Raw genomic sequence first — 27,204 nt, forward strand, 5'->3', positions numbered from 1 at the left:
ATTGTCAGAATGATGGCAAGGTCTCAACTGTATCTTCAGAGGAGGAGTCCAAGGAATTAGGCAGGTTTACTGGAGAGGAGCCTTTGGAGGTGGGAAGAGGCACTCAGGGGCGATGAGAGTTAGCTTAGAAATTCTGAAAGACTCTGGCTATGAAAGAAGACCGAGGTTGTTACGTGTGCCTCCAAAGGCTGGGGAAACACCAATGGGTAGGAATTATAGTCGGGCAGCTTTCAGCTTAATTTCCTATGAAGAGATTTGTGCTAATGGAGACCATTATGTTCACCGGAACACGGGGTGACTCAGGCTGTTGATGCAAAGCCTAGTCTACCTCCCCTCAGTGTGCTCGCTGAGTTGTGAGCAAAGGGTTTTGTGTGTACAGGCAATGCATTGGCCTGCATCCCATCTTTCCCACTGGAGAGCTAGTCATTTTTTTCTCTTTTTTTTGGAGGGAGGTGTAGTTTCCATTTTATCTTATTTTCATTGCAGTATAATTGACACAACATTCTGTTAGTTTCAGGTGTACAACACAATGATTTGATATTTTTATGTATTGCAGAATGATCGCCACAATAAGTTAACATCCAGGAGCTTTTCACAGTGATGACAGGCAAATGGGTCTTTGTGAGAATTTTGCCTGACTTTAGGCAAATGAACACTGGAGGAGGGAGAAGCTTGTAACCTGGAATACCTTCCAGACTAGGCAAGTAGCATACTGTGTGAAGTGAGCCAGGTGTAAAACAAAAAGGCTTGGCTGCAGCCTGTGGGCAAACCTGGGAGTAGATGCCCCCCGAAAGCCAGCTGCTCTTCTTCCGGCTGAGCGTTGTCTGGCAGGAGTGCTCTCCCAGCATGTCTAGATCTTTTAAAAGAAGTCAGAAATCCTGAGTGTGTGTGTGAATATTAAAATGTTGGCCAATTGAAACACATCTTCAAGCCGTATTGAACCTGTGGGCTAGTAATTTGCGTCTTCCACACTAGGGGACAGTTTACAGAGTGCTTGAGAATCTGGCTCACGTCCAGGCTCTGAATGAGCATAAAACAAGGAGCAAACTGATGGCTACCCATCGCAAAAGTCTGGAAAAATCCCATCTTGTGTTATGACATATTTTCTATCATGGCTTCTCCTGAGTGGGGATGGTCCCACCATCCTTGGGATAGTGTGCAATATAACTTTCCAAGACTATAAGAGAACTGAATGAGAATAAATCACGTGACAGTCCCCCCCTCCCAAGACAACAACGTAAAATCGCTGAGGCTGGCTGTTTCTCCTCCCACATCATCTCCCCACACACCTGTTTTTCATTGTGTGCCTCCAATCTTCCATCATGGACCAGCTTGCTAAGTGGGCCACTTCTTGAGTCGATCTTACGGGTAGACCAGTAGCTCTCAGCTGCACATTGGCATCATCTGATATGATAGGCAGAACAATGGTCCCTAAAGATGTCCACGTCCTAATCTCAGCAAACTGTGACTATGTTACATTACACAGCAAAGGGGAATTAAGGTAGCAGATGGATTTGATGTTGCTAATCAGATGCTTTAAGATGGGGAGATTATCCTAGATTATCCGGATGGGCCCAACATAATCACAGGGGTCTTTAAATGTGGGAGGGAGGCAGAAAAGCCGATGTCAGAGTGACGTGATGTGAAACTTAGCTCATCGTTGCTGGCTTTGAAGATGGAAGGAACTCAGGCAGCCTCTAGACACTGGAAAAGCTAAGAAAACCAATTCTCCAGTAGAGCCTAGATTAAGGAATGCAAGTCTGCCAACGCTTTTTTTTTTTTTTTTTGAGAAAGATTAGCCCTGAGCTAACTGTTGCCAATCCTCCTCTTTTTGCTGAGGAAGACTGGTCCTGAGCTAACATCCGTGCCCACCTTCCTCTACTTTATACATGGGACGCCTACCACAGCATGGCTTGCCAAGCGATGCCGTGTCCACACCTGGGATCCGAACCAGTGCATCCTGGGCCGCCGAAGCGGAATGTGCACACTTAACCATTGTGCCACCGGGCTGGCCCCTCTGCCAACACTTAATGATTTCAGCCTGGTGAGATCCATTTCAAATTTCTGTACTATTGACATAATAAATGTGTGTTGTTTTAGTTAAGCCACTAAGTTTGTGGTAAGTTGTTACAGCAGCAATAGGAAGCTAATATTCTTGGGAAACATTTTCTTTTTTGTGATAAGAACTTTTAAAATCGACTCTTTCAGCAACTTTTAAATATGCAATACAGTGTTATTAACTATCGTCTCCTTGTTGTACATTACATCCCCCATGACTTCCTTATTTTATAACTGGAAATTTGTACCTCTGACTTCCTTCACCCTTTTCACCCATCCCCCACCCCCCACATCTGGCAACCACCAATCTGCTCTATGAGCTTGTTTTTTTTAATTCTATGTATAAGAGAGCTCATACTGTATTTGTTTTTTTCATGCCTAACTTATTTCACTTAGCATTATGCCCTCAAGTTTCATCCATGTTGTTGCAAATGGAAAGATTTCATTCTTCTTCATCACTGAATAATATTCCATTGTATACCACATTTTAAAAATCCAGTCATTCATTGATGGGCATTTAGGTTGTTTCCATGTCTTGGCTATAGTAAGTAATACTGCAGTGAACATAGGGGTGCAAATGTCTTTTCGAGTTAGTGGGGTTTTTTTTTGGTGAGGAAGATTGGCCCTGTGCTAACATCTGTTGCCCATCTTCCTCTTTTTGCTTGAGGAAGATTGTTGCTGAGCTAGCAGCTGCACCAGTCTTCCTCTCTTTTGTATGTGAGATTCCACCACAGCATGGCTTGATGAGTGGTGTGTAGGTCCACGCCCAGAATCTGAACCTGTGAACCCTGGCCTGCTGAGATGGAGCATGCAAACTTAACCACTACACCACCAACTTGGCCCCTTGAGTTAGTGTTTTCGTTTTCTTTGGATAAATACCCAGAAGTGAAATTATTGGATCATATGGTAGTTCTACTTTTAATTTTTTGAGGAAACTCCATACTGTTTTCCATAGTGGCTGTACCAATTTGCATTCCCACCAACAGTGCACTATCTGGGAAACTTAAAAATACTTAGGCTTGGACCCCACCCCCACAGATTCTGATTTAATCGGTCTGGGGTGCATCCTATGCATCAGAATTTTAAAAAGCTTTCTAGGTGATAATGTTGTGCAGCCAATGTTGAGGACCGCTGAGAGAGGTTCTGTGAATGGCTATGTTCTTAGTTAAGGGGGAAGGAGCCATTAAGGAATATTGGCTTAGCTCTGAGATGCAGCAGCAACAGTCACTTGATAACTGGAATATGCTCTCCTCCCACCCTGTCTAGCAAAAACACACTGTATTTGCCGTACTCAGACTCACAACACTGATACCAGAAGTGGGTTTTTTTTCCCCACACCAAGCAATTCTCCAACTCTCCCACACCAATTAGGGGTCATACAACTCAATTCAAATCTGACACTATCTGCCTGGGTTTAGTGCAGACCCCACAAGACCACCCCCCTACCCCAGATGCCAGTCTCAAAATCACAAGTCCAGGTTGTCACCTGTGCTTCTGACCAACTGGCTGTAAATCAGAGGTTCTTATGACCTCCTCCTTGGGTTTGATAATTGGCTAGAGGGGCTCACAGAACTCAGGAAAACAGGTTACATAGATTACCAGTTTATTATCCTTATTATTATCCTTTATTATCCTTATTATAAAAGGATACAACTCAGGAACAGCCAGATAGAAGAGATGCACAGGGCAAAGTGTGTGGGAAGGGCGTGGAGCTTCCATGGCCTCTCTGGGCACACCACCCTCCTTGCACCCCCATGTGTGCACCCACCCGAAAGCTCTCATAACATGTACTCTTGGGATTTTTATGGAGGCTTCATCATGTGGACATGATCCATCATTTACTCAATTTCCAGCCCTTCTCCCTTCCCCAGAGGATGGGAGGTGAGGCTGAAAGTTCCAAGCTTCTAATCACAGCTTGATTTTTCTGGTGAGCAGCTCCCATCCAGGAAACCACCAAGAGTCACCTCATTAGAACAAAAGATGCTCCCATCACCCAGGAAATTACAGGAATTTTAGGAGCTCTATGTCAGGAACTGGGGTCAGAGAGCCATATATATTTTTTATTATTTCACACACCTATACATCTTTGCCCTCTGAGCGGGTGACAGTAGGGTGAGGAGGTCACCTCCTGCAGAGGGTGATTTCCGCCATGGAGCACAGCAGCCCCACTCCCCACTGTCACTGGGCCCTGAGTGTACTTCCCGAGGACTGCTCAATACAGCCCGAGGACTTCAGTAAACCATAGGTAATCCAGTGTTCCTCTTGTGGCTTGTCTTGCCATTAGGCTTCTCAAATTTGTCAGCAGTGATGGTTGCTAAGAAGTAGAATTCTTAAATTGAGGTTTTAAAAAAAATATTCAAAAAGCATTTTTTTTTGAGAGGCTGCTCTGTGCCAGACACCTTGCTTGTGCTGAGGAAAGAAAAAGGAAAGAGATACAGCTCCTGCTATTTCAAAGCTCACTGACGAGCTTCAGAAACAAATTGCAACACATGGATGAGTTCTGGAACCACATGTGCATAAAGTGTGAGGAATGCACAGAAGACGTCAGTTGTTTACTAAGAGTCTTCTTAGGTCTTCATTTGGACAGAAAAGGGGCCAGTCTCAATAAAAACTGCCTCCTTAAAGTGATCCAAGGCAGGACGCACTGTTTTGTTCTTCTAGCTCAGGTCTGAGCTGGTTCCCAGGCTTCCCAGTAGATGGCACTAGAAATCACATTTAGATTCTGGGGCGTCTACAGAACTCCCCTTGGGAGAGGAGAACACTTTCAAAGGGCTGTTTTGCCTGAACCACATTTCCTGCTTCTTTCTCTTGTGTCTGAGGACAGACTTCTACTTTGCCTATTTTTCTGTCTCTTCACCCTGCCCACTCTGCTCTTTCACCATCACCATTTTTCCTTCCCATGCGCGTGGTGAGAGCATGCTTTTCTCCAGTCAAGGAGGGTGGAGCGCTGCATGGAGGCAGAGAGCTCTATACCCTACGTCCCTGATTTTAGAAACAATGGCTAGAAATTGAGCAATGGGCTAATGCTAATTGGACGTGAAGGAGCTTAAATTTGGGAAGCTTATAAGAAACAAATGTACCAATATGCATCTTGGCCTGAGCTGGTGTGTCAAGTTTTCTGCCAAGGAGGTCACCTCCTTCAGAGGGTGATTTCCACCACGGAGCATAGCAGCCCCACTCCCCGCTATCACTGGGCCCTGAGAGTGCATCCTGAGGACTGCTAGACACAGCCCAAAGACTTTAGTAAATCTGGGAGGCATATGAGAAAGAAATGTAACAATATGCATCTTGGCCTGAGCTAGCATGTCAAGTTTTCTGCCAAGACATAAGTCATTTCTATCCTAGTAGTAAATTAGTAGATGCGGGAAAAGGTTGGCAAAAATAAAATTTAATAGTAATAATGGATTTGGATATATTTTTAATGCAAGCCTCCCTGTAGGGGGTTGAATAGTGTCCCCCCCCCAAAAGAAATATCTAAGTCTTAACCCCTGGAACTGGTAAATGTGACCTTATTTGGAAAAACGGTCTTTGCAGATGTGATTAAAATCAGTTAAGGACCTCGAGATGAAATCATCCTGGATTAGGGCAGCCCTAGATCCAAAGACAGGATTTAGGGAAAGACAGAAGGGGAAACAGAGACAGGGGAGATGCACAGGGAGAAGGCCATATGAAGACAGTGGCAGATTAGAGAGATGTGTCCACGAGCCAAGAAACGCCAAGGTTGCTAACAGCCACCAGAGGCAAGGAAAGAGGCATGGAACGGTTCTCCCTCAGAGCCTCCAGAAGGAACCAACCCTGCTGACACCTTGATTGAGGATTTCCAGCCTCCGTAATTATGAGAGAACAAATTTCAGTCGTCTTAAGCTGCATAATTTGTGGTACAGGTTTCCCCTGCTATCCGAAAGTTCGCTTTACCCCACTTTGCTTTTATGAAAGACCTACATTAGTACCTGTTTTTGCTAACCCAGGGAAATCTGCAGAGGATTTTTGCTTTTATGGCAAGATGCAACAAGCAAAAATAGCGTTCAGCATTTGTTTTGCAGTGAGCTGTTACAGAGGCTAAGCAGTCAAGCACACTGTCCTATTTCAGGCCTTCCACAGCAGCCACAGCAGCCACAGCAGACGGCGAACCTCCACCTTCCACGTGAGGCAGGCAGACGTGGAAGAAAGAGTAGACGTTAGTGACCGGCCTGCCCTGGTGGACTCAGAAGGTGATGAGATGTTGGCAGACGACCCTCTTCCTCTCTCTCCTACACCCCAGTCCCCTGCAGCTCCCACCACCCAGCCTCCGACAACCTAGCCTACCGCACGTCCTCACCACCGCCTCTCAGCCTTCCAGTGTACTCGCTGCCTTCCTGGTTCAGGTAAGTGAAACTACGTGGTGTGCACGTTATTTCTACCTTCTGTAGGCTGTGTATTTCTCATATCGTTCCCGCTTTTACTGTATGTTAGTATTATTTTAAGTTATATGTGTTATTTGGTATGATTTAGTAGGTTGCTTTTTGGGTCTGGGAACACTAAAAAATTTTTCCCATATAAATGAATGGTAACTGTTTCTTCACTTCATGCCATTTCAGCCTATGAAAGTTTTCATAGGAACGCTCTGCTTTTGGATAGCGGGGGAAACCTGTAGTTTGTTCCTGCAGCCTCAGGGAACGAACACACTGCCTAAAAGGGTTTTGTCTGTGCCCTTCCACAGAACCAGAGATTATATGCCCTCTGGGCCACATTCTACCTAGTTTAGCCTTCACAAGACATTTTATATAAAATCTGGATTTCTGGCTTCTTTTGAAAACTTGGAAGCTCTGGCAATTCCGGGCTCATGTTCACACTTGGTTAGAACTGGTAAGCGTGTGTCCCTTTTAGATACATCGTATTTGCAGCAGTCCCCATTGCTCCCTGTCTGCCTCCTTCGTGCATTTATGTTACATGCCTGGTCCTGCTGGCATTTGAGTTTGTAGCTCCCGTATGCCTCAGGATTGGTGGGTTAAGAGACACAATCCTCTCCTTTAGGAGCCGAGGAAAAGAACCACTGATTTTGTAGTCAGTAGTTTTGGGAGATTTTTATATAGCGGCACAGTGTACAAGGGGTTTCTGAAATCTGGTTGCTCCACAAAACCACCTGGGGACCATTTTCCATATACAAATTCTGGACCATATCCCAGACGTACCATTTGGAATCTTGGGTATGTCTGTGTGGTGATGGAGTGGACAGGGGTAGAGCCCAGGAATCTGTACTTTTAAAAGCTTTCAAGCAATTCTGATAAAGACAGGTCTTAGAAGAGCTGTCATAGGATATTATCTCCTAGGACTGAAAAAGGGAGGCTCTGTGAGTTTGTCATCCCACTGGAGATCTTAGAAGCATATTGTTTTTAAAATGACGTTTTTCAAGAAAATTGGAATGATTTGCGATATTTGGTGGAGCTAACGGTTTGAATTCATTAGATTCTTTGTATTTAAACAAACCAAGAGGATCAAAACAAGGTAGTTCCGTTAATAAAAGCACAGGTACGAACGCCTACTTAATATTACAGTGATATATTTTATTTATCTAGGCAATATATTCAGAAGAACTTTTTTCTCCCTGTTTTGGTGGTGAGTGGGAACAAGCTGAGGTGGTCTTCGGGGCTGTGGACCTGCAGAGCGTCATCTTGGAGGCATAGTGTTGGCTCGGTTGAGATTTGATCTACAACTCTGAAATAACAGTGTCCAGCTTTCTTCTTTAAAATAAGGCTTGAATCTCTACCAGTTTCCTGAGGATGCTAGCGGAGTGCCTGAGGGAACAAGGGAGGAAATGTTGTGAGGGTATTCACAGAAAGTTGTCAGGCAATATGAAGTTCCCATTATTTTGATCAAGGACAGTTACACACATTTGGCAATTCTCCAAAGCACTGCATACAGATTCATTTCACAAATATCTTATTCAATGATTCTTTTATTTGACAAACATTTATTGAGGTCCTACCATGAACCAGGCGCTGTTCTATTGCACTAGAAAAATCATAGTGAATAAAAGTTAAAAGTCCCTGCTCTCATGAGCCTTCTATTTGATGATGAAAAGATAGCTTCATTAGTATGTGGCAGTGCTTTGTTATATGGATAATATTAATTTATTAATTTTTAAGGCACTTATGCCAACAGGTCCTGCAGAAAATTAAGGTTGACCTCTTACTGAATGCTATTAGTTCACAGAAGCCATGAAGTGCCATTTTCAAGTTAAGTTTAAGGAGTAGCACCAATTGAGTGCTTGCTTACTTAGCGCTCTCCTTGCAAGAAGGGCTATTTTCCCATGGCCACCTCAGCATCTACTTCTCCATTTAGAGAATGAGTGAACCTTAGGCCATTTGGAAACTGGACAACAGAAAAATTTCCTACAAAGGTCGTCTGAACGGGCTAGGCCACCTAACCCATCTTCTGGTCATCATGTGGAAGATCCAGGTCTTACCCCCAACCCAAGGCTGGTGATGTTACTCTTAAATTCTGCCTCCCATGGCACAGCACAGCCATGGGAGACAAGGCTGGCCAATGAGTTACAAGTATATACTGGACTGATTCCCAGTCATTTACTCATGAGAAAGGGCAGAGTCAGGACTAGAATCGATATCCCTAAGCTTCCAGTCCAGTTCTTTCTACCGTACCATGCCAACCGTCTTCTCTCTTGAGCACGAGAGTTTGGAACCCTAGCAACATGAAGATCTTAAAATATCATCTCTGTTTTGCTATCAGTTCAAGATTGAGGGACTGAGAATGGCTGTGATGTCCGAGCAGGGTGTTTGGTAAGCCCCAGAAGCGGAGTAGTCGTGGAAAGGCACTGGTGTAAAAGTTGTGGGTATTATGGAGACCCAGAGCTGCAGTGGCTCTGGGCCACCTGCCAGAGCAGAGCTCAGCCCAGCCACAGCTGGGGCTTCAAGGGAGCATTTCAGGGCTCTTCTTTCATCATCAAAGTCAGCCCTTTAGGATTTTCCTGAGGAATACTTTCAGGTAATTGAAATGAACTTATTTGACTGTGCGTATAGGACTCTGCCATCTTTTTGGAGGCATTTGGATGGTAAGCATTTAGGAAAACACTAAGAACCAATAGATAAGCTTACTTTCAAAGTATCTGAAAGTGATAAGTAGAGAAGGGAACTCCCTGAATAGCCAGCGTTTACAGCTAGTGGGGAGATAGCTTAAAATAAAATATAATAAAAAAAAAATAGAAAATAAAATATAACTTTTATTTTCCCAGTGTATTGTCTTAAATTCCTGTCTGAGCTAGGAATGCTTAGAGATAATAGTTTTGGCTTACTTTTCACAATGCAAAATTTTTCCAGTGGATATATCCCAATTCCCATCAGTCTACAGGTACAAATGAGGTCACGTTAATAGTAATGACTCAAATTTCCTAAACTTCTTGCTCTCATTTGCCTAGTGAGTCTTAAGCCCTGCCCCACACCCATCTAGCATGGCTCTCAACCTTCTGCTCTGGTCTCCCTCAGTCGTGCCACTGAGGACCGTCTGCGCCACTGCTCCTGTTCTCTCCTCAAGAACACAGGTTCTGTCTCTCAGTGCTCATGAAGCTGCAAAACACTTGAGATGTCAAAATGGCAAGCATCACCTTCTGTCCTCTTTGTCACCAGAACCTCACTGGATCCTGTGCAGAAATGGGGAGGATTCCTGTCTCTCCTGTTCTGAACTGTACTCCGTCGTCTTCTGTGTGAGCGCTGCTTGGGGTCCAGGCCAGGGCTCTCGGGGGCTCATCAGCTTCCACCTAGAGCACTCTCAGGGGGCACTGACCTCTCTGCACCGACTTTACCCTCACAGACCTTCTACTTTCCCCTCACAAGCAAAGCGATGTCCCCCAACCTTGAGCTCCATGTCTTCATCTGACATACTTGGGTCCCTCAGAATCCTCTTTATTGAGATTCTGCTCGGGCTTATGCTAGATGGGAGAGCGGGAGGTCACCATGCAGGCAAACAGGAACGGGGATAGAAACTTTGCTCTTTTCCTTCATTTCTCCCTTCTTTCAGCATTTATCAAGCACTAGCCACATGCCAAACACTATGCTAGGGCAGTGGGATTGCCGCAATGAAGAGCCTTGCATTTTGATAAGCCACCAAATTAGATTAGGTTGCCAGAGATGATGGCTCTGGGAGATGAGGGTGGACAGGAGTGAAGCCAGGCTGGACTCTCTCACTTTGCCCAGCTCTCTGGGGCACTGCTGACACAGAGCTGCCAGCTGTAGGAAAACTGAAAACAAAGATGACAGAGCAGTTTAGCTTTTCAAAAATTGTTCCTGTACTTTTCCTAGTGAGAAATGAGCTCCCCTAGCCAGGAATTAAGATCCTATTAGTTCATAGTTGTAAAACATAGTTGTTAAAAGAAAGAAAGCTAGTGTTCATTTAGGACCTACTATGTGAAAGTACCGTAAAAAGATTATGTAATTTTTAAAAAGCAGCTTTATTGAGGTATAGTTGACGTTCAACAAACTGCAAATTTTTTTTCAGGTGTGCATCATTATATTTCGATTTCTGTGTAGATTACATCATGTTCACCACCCAAGGACTAATTGCAATCCATCACCACACACGTGTGCCTTATCACCCTTTTCTCCCTCCCCCCATCTTCCCTTCTGCTCAGATATCCACCAATCCAATCTCTGTCCCTATGTGTTTGTTTGTCGTTGTTCTTGCCTTGTAATTATGAGTGAGATCATATGGTCTTTGACTTTCTCTCTCTAACTTATTTCGCTTAGCACAATACCCTCAAGGTTCATCCATGTTGTGACAAATGGCCGGATTTAATCGTTTCTTATGGCTGAGTAGTATTTCATTGTGCATATGTACCACAACTTCTTTATCCATTCGTCCCTTTATGGGCACCTAGGTTGCTTCCAAGTCTTGGCTATTGTGAATAATGCTGCAGTGAACATAGGGGTGCATGTATCTTTATGCATTCGTGTTTTCAAGTTCTTTGGATAAATACCCAGCAGTGGGATAGCTGGATCATATGGTAGTTCTATTCTTAATATGTTAAGGAATCTCCATACTGTTTTTCATAGTGGCTGCACCAGTTTGCACTCCTACCAGCAGTGTTTGAGAGTGTCCTTCTCTCCACATCCTCTCCAACACTTATTTCCTGTCTTGTTAATTATAGCCATTCTGACAGGAGTGAGGTGATATCTCATTGTAGTTTTGGTTTGCATTTCCCTGGTACTTAATGATATTGAACATCTTTTTTCTGTGCCTTTTGGCCATCTGTATATCTTCTTTTTTAAAAAAAGTAATTTTATTGGGATTATAATGGTTTATAACATTGTGTAATTTCAGATGTACATTATTGTTTATCAATTCCTGAATACCCTTCATCATGCTTACCCCCAGTAGTCTAATTTTTATCCATCACCATGCATATGTGTCCCTTTGTCCCTTTCGCCCACCCTCCAACCCCCTTCCCCTCTAGTAACTATTAATCTGTTCTCTTTATCCATGTATTTGTTATCTTCCACATATGAGTGAAATGATGCAGTATTTGTCTTTCTCTGTCTGGCTTAATTCACTTAACATCACCCTCAAGGTCCATCCATGTTGTTGCAAGTGGGACAATTTTGTCTTTTTTATGGCTGAGTAGTATTCCATTGTGTATATATATATATATATATATATATATATATACACACACCACATCTTCTTTATCCATTCATCTGTAGAGGGGCATTTGGGTTGCTTCCATATATGGCTATTGTGAATAATGCTTCAATGAACATAGGGGTGCATAAATCTCTTTGGATCATTGATTTCAAGTTCTTTGGATAAATATCCAGTAGTGGGATAGCTGGATCAGATGATATTTCTATTTTTAATTTTTTGAGAACTCTCCATACTGTTTTCCATAGTAGTTGCTCCAGTTTGCATTCCCACCAGCAGCGTATGAGCATTCCCTTCTCTCCACATCCTCTCCAATATTTGTTGTTTTTCATCTTGGTAATTGTAGCCATTCTGACTGATGTAAGGTGATATTTCATTGTAGTTCTGATTTGCATTTCCCTGAGAATTAGTGATGTTGAGCATCATTTCATGTGTCTGTTGGCCATCTGTGTATGGTCCTTGGAAAAATGTCTATTCATATCCTCTGCCCGTTTTTTGGTTGGGTTGTTTTGTTGTTGTTGTTGAGTTGCATGAGTTCATATATTTTGGAGATCAACCCCTTGTCTGATAACTGATTTGCAAATATTATCTCCCAGTTGGTAGGTTGTCTTTCTGTTTTGTTCATGGCTTCCTTTGCCTTGCAGAGGCTCTTTAGTCTGATGTAGTCCCATTTGTTAATTTTTTCTTTTGTTTCTGTTGCCCAAGTAGACTTAGTATTCGAAAAGATGTTGCTAAGACCAATGTCAAAGAGTGTACTGCTTATATTTTCTTCTAGGAGTTTTATGGTTTCAGGTCTTACATTCAAATCTTTAATCCATTTTGAGTTAATTTTTGCGTATGGTGCAAGATAATGGTCTACTTTCATTCTTTTGCATGTGGCTGTCCAGTTTTCCCAGCACCATTTATTGGAGAGACTTTCCTTTCTCCATTGTATGTTCTTGGCTCCTTTGTCAAAGATTAACTGTCCATAGATGTATGGTTTTTTTTCTGGGCTCTCAGTTCTGATCCATTGATCTGTTTGTCTATTTTTGTGCCAGTACCATGCTGTTTTGATTACTATAGCTGTGTAGTATATTTTGAAGTCAGGAATTATGATGCCTCCAGCTTTGTTCTTTTTTCTCAGGATTGCTTCGGCTATTCAGGGTCTTTTGTTGTTCCATATAAATTTTAGGATTCTTTGTTCTATTTCTGTGAAGAATGTCATTGGGATTCTGATTGGGGTTGCATTGAATCTATATATTGCTTTGGGTAGTATGGACATCTTAAAGTGTTTATGGTTCCAACGCATGAACACAGAATATCTTCCATTTCTTTATATCTTCTTCAATTTCTTTCAATAATGTCTTACAGTTTTCAGTGTACAAGTCTTTCACCTCTTTGGTTAAGTTGATTCCAAGGTATTTTATTCTTTTTGTTGTGATTGTAAATGGGATTGTATTCTTGATTTCTCTTTCTGCTAGTTCATTGTTAGTGTATAGGAATGCAACTGATTTTTTAAAATTGATTTTGTACCCTGAAACTTTGCAGTACTTGATTATTTCTAATAGTTTTAGGGTGGATTCTTTAGGGTTTTCTATATATAGAATCATTTCATCTGCAAATAGCAAAAATTTCACTTCTTCCTTTCCAATTTGGATTCCTTTTATTTCTTGCCTAATTGCTCTGTCCAACACCTCCAGTACTATGTTGAATAGGAGTGGTGAGAGTGGGCACTCTTGTCTTGTTCCTGTTCTCAGAGGAATGGCTTTCAGTTTTTCACTATTAAGTATGATGTTGGCTGAGGGTTTGTCATATATGGCCTTTAGTATGTTGAGGTACTTTGCCTCTATACCCATTTTATTCAGAGTTTTAATCATAAATGGATATTGGATCTTGTCAAATGCTTTCTCTGCATCTATCAAGATGATCATGTGATTCTTATTCCTCAATTTGTTAATGTGGTGTATCACACTGATTGACTTGTGGATGTTGAACCATCCCTGCATCCCTGGCAGCTGATCAAGTGATTCTTATTCCTCAATTTGTTAATGTGGTATATCATACTGATTGATTTGTGGATGTTGAACCATCCCTGCATTCCTGGAATAAATCCCACTTGATCATGGTGTATGATCTTTTTAATGTATTGTCATATTTGATTTGCTAGTATTTTGTTGAGGATTTTTGCATTGATGTTCATCAGTGATACTGGCCTGTAATTTTCTTTTTTTGTATTGTCCTTGTCTAGTTTTGTTATCAGGGTAATGTTGGCTTCATAGAATGAGTTAGGAAGCTTCCCCTCTTCTTCAGTTTTTTGGAAGAGTTTAACAAGGATAGGTATTAAGTCTTCTTTGAATGTTTGGTAGAATTCACCAGGGACGCCATCTAGTCTGGACTTTTATTTTTTGGGAGATTTTTGATTACTGTTTCAATGTCCTTACTGGTGATTGGTCTATTCAAATTGTCTATTTATTCTTGATTCAGTTTTGGAAGCTTGTATGATTCTAAGAATTTATCCATTTCTTCTAGATTATCCAATTTGTTGGCATATAACTTTTTGTAGTATTCGCTTATAACCTTTCTTTCTCTGAGGTGTCCATTGTAATTTCTCCTCTTTGATTTCTGATTTTATTTATTTGAGCCTTCTCTCTTTTTTTCTTGGTAAGTCTAGCTAAAGGTTTGTCAATTTTGTTTATATTTTCAAAGAACCAGCTCTTAGTTTCATTAATTTTTTCTATTTTTTTTAGTCTCTATTTCATTTATTTCTACTCTGATTTTTATTGTTTCCTTCCTTCTACTGATTTTGGGCTTTGTTCTTTTTCCAGTTCCTTTAGGTGCATTGTTATATCATTTATTTGAGATTTTTCTTGTTTTTTGAGGTGGGCCTGTATTGCTATAAACTTCCCTCTTAGAACTGCTTTTGCTGTCTCCCATAAATTTTGGCATGTCATATTTTCATTTTCATATGTCTCCAGATACTTTTTGATTTCTCCTTTGATTTCTTCATTGACCCAGTCGTTGTTCAGTAGCATTTTGTTTAATCTCCACATATTTATGACTTTTCTGATTTTCTTCCTGTAGTTGATTTCTAGTTTCATACCGTTGTGGTCAGAAAAGATGCTTAGTATTATTTCAATCTTCTTAAATTTATTGAGACTCATTTTGTAGCCTAATATGTAATCACTCCTGGAGAATGTTCCATGTGCATTTGAAAACAATGCATATTCTGTGGTTTTTGGATGGAATGTTCTATACATGTCTACTAAGTCCATCTGGTCTAACGTGTCGCATGACCAATGTTTCTGTACTGATCTTCTGTTTGGATGATCTATCCATTGGTGTAAACTGCACATGTTTAAATCATACAGTTTAATAAGTTTTAACATTTGTGTGCACCCATGAAACTATCACCACAATCAAGATAATGAACATAGCCATCACCCTAAAAAATTTTCTTATGTCTGTTTGTAATCCCTTGGTCTCCTATCTTTCCATCCCATTTCTTGTCCTCAGGCAACCAATGGTCTGTTTTCTGTCACTATAGATTAATTTGCATTTTCTAAAATTTTATACTAACAGAATCATACAGAATGCAGGCATTTTTGTTTGACTGCTTTCACTCAGCATACTTTAAGAATCATCATGCTGTTGTGTGTATCGATAATTCTCTCATTTCTAAGGAGTATTCTGGTGTTTGAATACACCACAAGTTCTTTATCCATTCCAGTGAATATTTAAGTCCTATGGTTTTGACTATTAAAAATAAAGCTGCTATGTTTACATTTTAAATGGACATATTCTTTCATTTCTCTTAGGTAAATACCTAAGAGTGGAATGGCTGTGTCCTATGGTAGCTGTATATTTAACTTTTTTTCCCGAGGAAGATTAGCCCTGAGCTAACTGCTGCCAATCCTCCTCTTTTTGCTGAGGAAGACTGGCCCTGAGCTAACATCTGTGCCCATCTTCCTCTACTTTATATGTGGGATGCCTACCACAGCATGGCTTGGCACATGGTACCATGTCCACACCCAGGATCCAAACCGGCGAACCCTGGGCCGCCAAAGCACAATGTGGGCACTTAACTGCTGCGCCACCAGGCCGGCCCCTGTACATTTAACTTTTTAAGAAAATACTAAACTGTTTTCCAAAGAGGTTGTATCATCTTACAATCTCACCAGCAGTGTATGAGAGCTCCAGTTGCTCTCTGTCTTTGCCAACACTTACTCTGGTCAGTCTTTTTAATTTTGGGCATTCTAATGAGTGTGTAGTGGTAATAACTAATGATATTGAGCATCTTTTCATGTGCTTATTTTCCATATGTATATCTTCTTTGGTGAAGTATCTGTTTAAATCTTTTGCCCATTTAAAAAATTGGATATTTTTCTTATTATTCAGTTTTGAGAATTCTTTATATACCCTAGACTTGTGTCTTTTATCAGATATGAGATTTGCAAATTTTCTTTCAGTCTTTGGGTGGTCTTTTCATTTTCTTATGAGTGTCTTTTAAAGAGCAGACATTCTTTATTTTGATGAAGTCCAATTTATCAATTTATTCTTTCATGGATCATACTTTTGATCCATATCTAAGAAATCTTTGGCTAACTCAAGTTCAAAAGATTGTCTTCTCTGTTTTCTTCTAGAAGTTTTGTAGCTTTAGGTTCTATATTTTGGTCTAGGATCCATTTTCAGTTAACTTGCATATGGTGTGAAGTGTGGATCAAACATTTTTAATATAGATATCCAATTGCTCTGGCAGCATTTGCTGAAAAGACTGTCTCTTTTTTTTCCCCACTAAATTCTTTTTGCACTTTTGTTGAAATCAATTGCTCAAAAATGTCTGGGTCTATTTCTGCGCTCTTTATTTTGTTCCATTAATATATTTTTCTATCTTTATGCCAATACCAAGCAGTCTTGATGACTATAACTTCATAATAAGACTAGAAGTCAAATAGTGTAAGTCCTGCAAAGTTGTTTTTCTTTTTCAAAGTTTTTTGGCTCTTCTAGGTCTTTGGCATTTCCATATAAATTTTAGAGTCAGATTGTCAGTATTCACACACACACACAAATCTGTTGGGATTTTGATTGGGATTGCATTGAATCTATAGATCAATTTGACAATTTACATAATTAATATTGAATTTTCTAATCCATGAACATAGTATATGTTTTCATTTATTTAGGTATTCTTTAATTTCTCTTAGCAATGTTTTATAATTTAATTTAATTTTATTGACGTCATAATAGTTTATAACATTGTGAAATTTCAGTTGTACACGATTATTTGTCAGTAACCATATATATGTACCCCTTTACTCCTTATGCTCACTCCAACCTCCTTCCCCTCTGGTAAACACTAATCTGTTCTCTTTGTCCATGTGTTTGTTTATCTTCCACATATGGGTGAAATCATGTGGTTTTTGTCTTTCTCTTTGGGGCTTATTTTGCTTAACATAATACCTTCTAGGTCCATCCATGTTGTTGTGAATGGCACGATTTTGTCATTTTTTATGACTGAGTAGTATTACATTGTATATATATACCACATCTTCTTTATCCATCTGTCAGTTGATGGGCACTTGTGTTGCTTCCACATCTTGGCTATTGGGAATAATGCTTCAATGAACATAGGGGTGCATAAGTTTCTTTGAATTGTTGATTTCAAGTTCTTTGGATAAATACCCGGTGGTGGGATAGCTGGGTCATATGATATTTCTATTTTTAATATTTTGAGAAATCTCCACACTGTTTTCCATAGTGATTGCACCAGTTTGCATTCCCATCAGCAGTGTACAGGGGTTCCCTTTTTTTCACATCTTCTCCAACATTTTTTTTTCTTGGTAATTATAGTCATTCTAACAAGTGTAAGGTGATATCTCATTGTTTTATTTGGTTTCTCCAATGATTCGTGATGTTAAACATCTTTCCATGTGCCTGTTGCCCATCTGTATATCTTCTTTGGAAAACGCTCTCTTCATATCCTCTGCCCAGCTTTTGATCACGTTGTTTGTTTTCCTGTTGTTAAGTTGTATGAGTTGTTTATATATTTTGAATATGAATCCCTTGTCAGATATATGATTTGCAAATGTTTTCTCCCAGTTGGTGGGTTGTCTTTTCATTTTGTTCATGATTTCCTTTGCCTTGCAGAAGCTCTTTAGTCTGATGTAGTCCCATTTGTTTATTTTTTTCTTTTGTTTCCCTTGCCTGAGGAGACATGGTATTTGAAATGATGCTTCTAAGACCAATGTCAAAGAGTGTACTGCCTATATTTTCCTCTAGGAGTTTTATTGATTTCATGTCTTACCTTCAAGTCTTTAATCCAATTTGAGTTAACTTTTATGTATGGTGAAAGATAATGGTCTACTTTCATTCTTTTGCATGCGGCTGTCCATTTTTCCCAATACTATTTACTGAAGAGAATTTCCTTTCTCCATTGTATGTTCTTGGCTCCTTTGTCAAAGATTAGCTGTCTGTAGATGTGTGGTTTTATTTCTGGGCTTTCAATTCTGTTCTGTTGATCTGTGTGTCTGTTTTTGGGCCAGTACCATGCTGTTTTGATTACTATTTCTTCATAGTATATTTTGAAGTCAGGGATTGTGATGCTTCCAGGTTTGTTCCTTTTTCTCAGGATTGCTTTAGCTATTTAGGGTGTTTTGTTGCCCCATATGAATTTTAGGATTCTTTGTTCTATTTCTGTGGAGAATGTCATTGGGATTCTGATTGGGATTGCATTGAATCTGTAGATTACTTTAGGTGATATGGATATTTTTACTATGTTTATTCTTCTAATCCAGGTGCATGGAATATCATTCCATTTCTTTATGTCATCATCGATTTCTTTAAATAATGTCTTATAGCTTTCAGTGTATAGGTCTTTTACCTCCTTGGTTAAATTTATTCCTAGATATGTTTTTCTTTTTGTTGTGATTGTAAATGGGATTGTATGCTTGAGTTCTCTTTCTGTTAGTTCATTATTAGTATAGAAATGCAACTGATTTTTGTAAGTTGATATTGTACCCTGCAACTTTGCTGTACTTGTTGATTATTTCAAATAGTTTTTGAGTGCATTCTTTAGGGTTTTCTATATATTAAATCATGTCGTCTGCAAACAGCGAGAGTTTCACTTCTTCCTTGCCAGTTTGGATCCCTTTTATTTCTTTTTCTTGTCTAACTGCTCTGGCCAAAACCTCCAGTACTATGTTGAATAGGAGTGACAAGAGTGGGCACCCTTGTCTTGTTCCTGTTCTCAGAGGGATGGCTTTCAGTTTTACCCTGTTCAGTATGATATTGGCTGCGGGTTTGTCATATATACCTTTGTTATGTTCTATACCTTCTATACCTATTTTATTGAGAGTTTTTTTAAAATCATAAATTGATGTTGGATCTTGTCGAATGCTTTCTGTGCATCTATTGAGATGATCATGTGATTTTTATTCCTCATTTTGTTAACGTGGTGTATCACATTGATTGATTTGCACATGTTGAACCATCCCTGCATCCCTGATATAAATCCCAGTTGATCATGGTGTATGATCCCTTTACTGTATTACTGTATTCAGGTTGCCAATGTTTTGTTGAGAATTTTTGCATCTATGTTCATCAGCAATATTGGCCTGTAATTTTTCTTTTTTGTGTTGTCCTTGTCTGGCTTTGGGGCCAGGGTAATGTTTGCCTCATAAAATGCGTTAGGAAGTGTTCCACCTTCTTCAATATTTTGGAGTAGTTTGAGAAGGGTAGGCATTAAATCTTCTTTGACTGTTTGGTAGAATTCTCCAGAGAAGTCATCTGGTCCTGGACTTTTGTTTTTTGGGAGGTTTTTGATTACTATTTCAATCTCTTCAATTTTGAGTGGTCTATTCAGATTCTATTTTTCTTCTTGATTCAGTTTTGGGAGGTTGTATGAGTCTAAGAATTTATCCGTTTCTTCTAGATTGTCTAATTTGTGGGCATGTAGTTTCATAGTACTCTCTTGTAATCCTTTGTACTTCTGTGGTAGCTGTTGTGATTTCTCCTCTTTCATTTCTAATTTTATTTATTTGAGCCTTCTCTCTTTTTTCTTAGTGAATCTGGATAAGGATTTGTCAATTTTGTTTATCTTCTCAAAGAACCAGCTCTTAGTTTCATTGATCCTTTCTAGTGTTTTTTTGTTTCTATTTTGTTTATTTCTGCTCTAATTGTTATTTCCCTCCTGCTGACTTTGGGCTTTGTTTGTTCTTCATTTTCTAGTTCTGTTAGGTGTAGTTTAGGATTACTTATCTGAGATTTTTATTGTTTGTTAAAGTGGGTGTGTATTGCTATGAATTTCCCTCTTAGGACCACTTTTGATGCATCCCATGAGTTGGTATGGTATGTTTTCATTTTCATTTATCTCCAGATATTTTTTGATTTCTCCTTTAATTTCTTCATTGATCTCTTGGTTGTTCAATAGCATGTTGTTTAGTCTCCACATGTTTGTGACTTTCCCAGCTTTTTTCTTGTACTTGATTTTAATTTCTTAGCCTTATGGTGGGCAAAAGATTTAAACAGATACCAAAGAAGATATACATGTGGAAAATAAGCACATGAAAAGATGCTCAATATCATTAGTTATTACCACTACACACTCATTAGAATGCCCAAAATTAAAAAGACTGACCAGAGTAAGTGTTGGCAAAGACAGAGAGCAACTGGAGCTCTCATACACTGCTGGTGAGATTGTAAGATGATACAACCGCTTTGGAAAACAGTTTAGTATTTTCTTAAAAAGTTAAATGTACAGGGGCCGGCCTGGTGGCGCAGCAGTTAAGTGCCCACATTGTGCTTCGGTGGCCCAGGGTTCACCGGTTTGGATTTCCTTACCTAGGTTTGGGAAGTTCTCTGCCATTATTTCTTTGAACAAACTTTCTACTCCATTCTCCTTCTCCTCTCCTTCTTGAATATCTATAATTCTTATGTTGCATGTCCTAATTGAGTCGGATATTTCTTGGAGACTGTCTTGATTTCTTTTTAGTCTTGGTTCTCTCTCTTCCTCTATCTGGAGCATTTCAACATGTCCATCTTGGATTATGCTGATATGCTCCTCTATGGTGTCCACTCAAGTATTCAGGGAATACATATTTTATTTTATTTCTTCCATTGTGTCTTTCACCTCTAGTATTTCTTTTTAAAAATTTTTTTCTAAACTGCAGTAACATTGGATTATAACATTATATAGCTTTTGGATGTACAACATAATATATTTCAAATTCTGTGTAGGTTACATCATGTTCACCACCCAAAAACTAATTATAGTCCATCCCCTCACATGTGAGCCTAATCACCCCTTTTGCCCTCTCCCCACTTCCCCTATGGTAACCACCTATCCAATCTCCAATGCTATATTTGTTTGTCATTGTTTTTATCTTCTACTTATGAGTGAAATCATATGGTATTTGGCTTTCTCCCTCTGACTAATTTCACTCCACATAATACCCTCATGGACCATCCATGTTGTCACAAAGGGCTGGATTTCACAATTTCTTATGGCTGAGCAGTATTCCATTGTGTATAAATACCACATATTCTTTATCCATTTGTCCCTCAATGGGCACCTAGTTGCTTCCAAGTCTTGGCTATGGTGTCTAATGCTGCAATGAACATATGGGTGCAGGTATCTTTATGCCTTTGTGTTTTCAAGTTCTTTGGATAAATACCCAGCATTGGGATAGCTGGATCATATGGTAGATCTATTCTTAATTTTATGAGGATACTCCATACTGCTTTCCATAGTGGCTGGACCAGTTTACACTCCCACCAGTGGTATACAAGGGTTCCCTTCTCTCTACATCCTCTCCAACATTTGTTGTTTCCTGTCTTGTTAATTATGGCCATTCTGACCAGAATGAGGTGATACCTCATGGTACTATTGATTTGCATTTCCCTGATAGCTAATGATGTTCAACATTGTTTCATATGCCTGTTGGCCATCTGCATATCTTCTTTGGAGAAATCTCTGTTCAGATCTTTTGCCCATTTTCTAATTGGATTGTTGGTTTTTTTGTTGTTGAGCTGTATGTGTTCTTTGTATATTTTGGATATTAACCCCTTATCTGATATATGGTTTGCAAATATCTTCTCCCAATTGTTAGGTTGTCTTTTCGTTTGGTTGATAGTTTCCTTTGCTGTGCAGAAGCTTTTTAGTTTGATGTAGTCCCATTTGTTCATTTTTTCCTTTTGCTTCCCTTGCCTGGTCAGACATGGGACTTGAAAATATGCTGCTTAGACAAATGTCAAAGAGCATACTGCCTATGTTTTCTTCTAGAAGTTTCATGGTTTCAGGTCTTACGTTCAAGTCTTTAATCCATTTTTGTGCATGGTGTAAGGGAATGGTCTACTTTCATTCTTTTGCATGTGGCTATCCAGTTTTCCCAACACCATTTATTGAAGAGACTCTCCTTTCTCCATCATATGCTCTTGGCCCCCTTGTTGAATATTAGCTGTCCATAAATGTGTGGGTTTATTTCTGGGCTCTTGATTCTGTTCCATTGATCTGTGTGTCTGTTTTTGTGCCAGTACCATGCTGTTTTGGTTACTAGGGCTTTGTAGTATGTTTTGAAATCAAGGAGTGTGATACCTCCAGCTTTGTTCTTTTTTTCTCAGGATTGCCTTGGCTATTCAGGGTCTTTTTTTGTTCCATATAAATTTTAGGATTCTTCGTTCTATTTCTGTGAAAAATGTTGTTGGAACTATGACAGGGATTGCATTGAATCTATAGATTGCTTTAGGAAGTATGGATATTTTAATGATGTTAATTCTTCCAATCCAAGACACAGAATATCTTTCCATTTCTTTGTGTCTTTGATTTCTTTCAACAATGTTTTATAGTTTTTGGTGTACAGATCTTTCACCTCTTTGGTTAAGTTTATTCGTAAGTATTTTATTCTTTTTGTTGCAATTGTAAATGGGATTCTATTCTTAATTTCTCTTTCTGCTAATTCGTTGGTAGTGTATAGAAATGCAACCAACTTTTGTACATTGATTTTGTATCCCATGGCTTCTGTATTCCTTTATTGTTTCTAAAAGTTTTTTAGTGGATTCTGTAGGGTTTTCTAGATATAAAATCATGTCATCTGCAAATAGTCACAGTGTCACTTCTTCCTTTCCAATGTGGATCCCTTTTATTTCCTTTTCTTGCCTGATTGCTGTGGGTGGGACTTCCAATACTGTGTTAAATAAGAGTGGTGACAGTGGGCATCCTTGTCTCGTTTCTGTTCTTAGAGGAATAGATTTCAATTTGTCTCCTTTGAGAATGATATTTGCTGTGGGTTTCTCATATATGGCCTTTATTATGTTGAAATATTTTCCTTCTATACCCATTTTATTTAGAGTTTTTATCATAAATGGATGCTGTATCTTGTCAAATGCTTTCTCTGCATCTATTGAGATGATCATGTGATTTTTATTCTTCATTTTGTTAATGTGGTATATCATGTTGATAGATTTGTGGATGTTGAACCATCCCTGCATCCCTGGAATGGAACCCACTTAATCATTATGTATGACCTTTTTAATGTATTGTTGTATTCGATTTGCCAGTATTTTGTTGAGGATTTTTGCATCAATGTTCGTCAGTTATATTGGCCTGTAATTTTCTTTTTTTGTGTTGTCCTTGTCTGGTTTTGGTATCAGGATAATGTTGGCTTCATAGAATGAGTTAGGAAGCCTCCCCTCCTCTTGAACTTTTTGGAAGAGTTTGAGAAGGATAGGAATTAAGTCTTCATTGAATGTTTGGTAGAATTCACCAGGGAAGCCATCTGGTCCTGGACTTTTATTTTTTGGGAGGTTTTTGATTGCTGTTTCGATCTCCTTACTGGTAATTGGTCCATTCAAATTTTCTACATCTTCTTGGTCCAGTTTTGGAAGGTTGTATGTTTCTAAGAATTTATCCATTTCTTCTAGATTATCCAATTTCTTGGCGTATAGCTTCTCATAGTATTCTCTGATTATCTTTTGTATCTCTGAGGTGTCCGTTGTAATCTCTCCTCTTTCATTTCTGATTTTATTTATTTGAGCCTTCTTTCTTTTTTTCTTGGTGAGTCTAGATAAGGGTTTGTCAATTTTGTTTACCTTTTCAAAGAACAAGCTCTTAGTTTCATTAATTTTTCTTTTTTTTTTAGTCTCTATTTCATTTATTTCTGCTCTGATTTTTATTATTTCCTTCCTTCTGCTGATTTTGGGCTTTGTTTTTTGTTCTTTTTCCAGTACCTTTTGAAGTGCTTTTAGATTGTATATTTGGGATTTTTCTTCTTTGTTGAGGTAGGCCTGAATTGCTGTAAACTTCCCTCATAGAACTGCTTTTGCTATATCCCACAGATTTTGGCATGTCGTATTTTCATTGTCATTTGTCTCCAGGAACTTTTTGATTTCTCTTTTGATTTCTTCATTGACCTAATCGTTGTTCAGTAGCATTTTGTTTAATCTCCACATTTTTGTGGCTTTTCTGGTTTTCTTCCTGTAGTTGATTTGTAGTTTCATACCTTTGTGATCAGAACAGATGCATGGTATCATTTCGATCATCTTAAATTTATTGAGACTTGTTTTTTGACCTAATATGTGATCAGTCCTGGAGAATATTCCATGTGCATTTGAAAGGAATGTGTATTCTGTGTTATTTGGATGGAATGTTCTATATATATCTACTAAATCCGTCTGGTCTAATGTGTCATTTAAGGCCAGTGTTTCCCTATTGATCTTCTGTTTGGATGATCTTCTGTTTGGATGGTGTAAGTGGAGTACTAAATCCCCCTACTATTATTGTGTTGCTGTCTATTTCTCCTTGTATGTCTGTTAGTAATTGCTTTATATATTTAGGTGCTCCTATGTTGGGTGCATAGATATTTATAAGTGTTATATTTTCTTGTTGGATTTTTCCCTTTATCATTATGTAGTACCCATCTTTGTCTCTTGTTACAGTTTTTGTTTTAAAGTCTATTTTGTCTGACATAAGCATTGCTACCCCCACTTTCTTTTCTTTGCCATTTGCGTGGAATATCTTTTTCCATCCTTTCACTTTCAGTTTGTGAGTGTTTTTAGGTCTGAAGTGTGTCTCTTGTATGCAGCATATACATGGGTCTTGTTTTTTCATCTAATTGGCCACCCTGTGGCATTTGAATGGAGCATTTAGTCCATTGACATTTAAAGTAGCTATTGATAAATATGTATTTATTGCCATTTTGTTACTTTTTTTTCTGGGTGTTTTAGTAGTTCTTCTCTGTTCCTTTCTTTTTCTCTTGCTCTCTTCCTTTGTGGTTTGATGGCTATCTTTAGTAACATGTTTGATTTCTTTTGTCTTAGTTTTCTGCTTGCTTATTATAGGTTGCTGATTTGTGATTACCATGAGGATCCTATTTAATATTCTATGTATATAACAGTCTTTATCGAGTTGATAGACTCTTTAGCTTTCTACAAGTTCTACTTTTTCACTCCCCTCCTCCCACATTTTATGTTTTTGAAATCATATATAGTCTCTTGTTTAGTGTGTGTCTATCCATTACCCTCTTATCATTGAAATAGGTGATTTTAGTACTTTTGTCTTTTAACCTTCATATTATCTTACAGGTAGTTGATCTGCTATCTTTACTATATTTTCACCTTTACAAGTTATTTTATTGCCTGTTTTTTTCGTTTTTTGATAATTTTTTTTTATCTCTATTTGTGGTCATCGCTTTCACACTTAAATAAGTCCTTTCAGCATTTCTTGTAGAAGTGGTTTCTTGGTGATAAACTCCTTTAATTTTTGCTTGTATGGGAAGCTCTATCTCTCCTTTCATTCTGAATGACAACCTTGATGGATAGAGTATTCTTGGCTGTAGGCTTTTTCCTTTTAGCACTTTAAATATGTTGTGCCATTCTCTTCTTGCCTGTAGGGTCTCAGCTGAGAAGTCCGCTGGTAGCCTTATGGGCTTTCCTTTTTATGTCACTTGTGTCCTTTCTCTTGTTGCTTTTAGGATTCTCTCTTTGTCTTTAATTTTGGACATTTTAATTATAATATGTCTTGGTGTGGGCCTCTTTGGGCTTATCTTGTTTGGAGCTCTCTGTAATTCCTGTATTTGGATGTCTGTTTCCTTCCTTAGGTTAGGAAAATTTTCATCTATTATTTCTTCAAATAAATTTTCTGCCCCTTTGTCTCTCTCTTTTCCTTCTGGGACACCTATAATCCAAATGTTGGCGCACTTGATATTGTCCCAGAGTTCCCTTAGACTGTTCTCATTCTGTCTAATTCTTTTTTCTTTTTTCTGTTCAGCTAGGGTGATTTCCTCTAGTCTTTCATCTAGCTCGCTGATCTGTTCTTCTGGATCCTCTACTCTGCTATTGAGTCTCTCTAGTGAATTTTTCATTTCCAGTATTGTATTCTTCATTTCTGATTGGTTCTTTTTTATATCTTCCAGTTCTTTGCTGATGAGCTAACTGTGTTCAACCAGTCTTCTCCCAATATCTGTGAGCATCCTTATGATATTTTGTTTGAACTCTTTGTTGGGTAGGTCACTTGTTTCTATTTCATTTAGTCCTTTTTCTGGTGTTTTGTCCTGTTCCCTTGCTTGGAAAGTATTCCTTTGTCTCCTCATTGTGCCTCTTTCTCTGTGTTTATTTCTATGTATTAGGTGAGTTGGCTATGTCTCCTGATCATGCGAAGTGGCCTTATGTGTGAGATGCCTTATGGGGCCCAGCAGTGTTCTTCCCTCTTCTCATCAGTCCAAATGATCCAGGAGTGACCCCTTTGTGGGCTACTTGTGTCTTTCTGCTGTGGCAGGGTTGCTCTTACTGCAGGTACCCTGGGAGTCTAGTCTTTCCTTCCCTGGCCAGCTGTTTGTAAATCTGGTTTGGGGAACCTCAGCACCGTTGGCTACAAAGTCTATCAGCACACTCCTATTGCAATTTTCCTCTTTACTGGGTACCCAGTGTAACTGGTTGCTAGTCTCAGGGGCTTACAGTTGCGATAGGCCTCAGGCCTACAAGGCTGTTGTTGGTTCTCTTAGGAGTGCAGCTGAATGGGGCTGGCCCTAGGCATGGTAGCACTCAATTGTTTCAGGCTTTGGAAGGTGGGGCTGATTCTTTTTATGGTTATTTGTGAAGCACAGGTCTTTTGCCACTGATAAGCCTCACCCCCACAGGACCACACACACCATCAACACAATCCTGGTCCATGCACACTTCTCAACCCCCTGGAGCATACCCTGATGCCGCACTGCAGAGTCCCCCACCTCTCCACCAATTCCCCCCACAGTTCACATGGTCCTCATATAGGCCCTGCCCCACAGAGGTGGACACACTTGCCTGCCTGTAGAGGATCAAGGCACCCAGTCAATGCAGGCTGAAAAGTAGCCTGAGGGCTTGCTGTTAGGTGGGACCAGTCCCTAGGGTGGGCTGCCTGCCCTGGCTGAACAGGATTAAATCTGTGCTCCAGTGGGTGTGGCTGACCCCTGGGCTAACAGGCCAAGGGAATAACCTCAATGGTGCCCACCAGGGTCTGTGTCAGCACACCTGGACCAGGTCAGAACAATGGCCCCCACCAATGTCTCAGTCTCC

The 27,204-nt window shown here is 39.5% G+C and overlaps 1 protein-coding gene across 2 annotated transcripts in view; it reads left to right on the forward strand.

Moving 5' to 3' along the window:
• Positions 1–6,025: 6,025 nt before the first annotated feature.
• DNM3 (dynamin 3) overlaps positions 6,026–27,204 on the forward strand; it is a 567,669-nt gene continuing 546,490 nt past the window's right edge. Inside the window, exon 1 of one of the 2 annotated variants that reach the window (XM_070267682.1) lies at positions 6,026–6,422. The gene's annotated coding sequence lies outside the window, so the exon portion shown is untranslated. The remainder of the gene's footprint in view (positions 6,423–27,204) is intronic. The other variant, XM_070267681.1, reaches the window with a different exon arrangement.

The sequence above is a fragment of the Equus caballus genome, chromosome 5 (assembly GCF_041296265.1).
Source record: "Equus caballus isolate H_3958 breed thoroughbred chromosome 5, TB-T2T, whole genome shotgun sequence".
Lineage (NCBI taxonomy): Eukaryota > Metazoa > Chordata > Mammalia > Perissodactyla > Equidae > Equus > Equus caballus.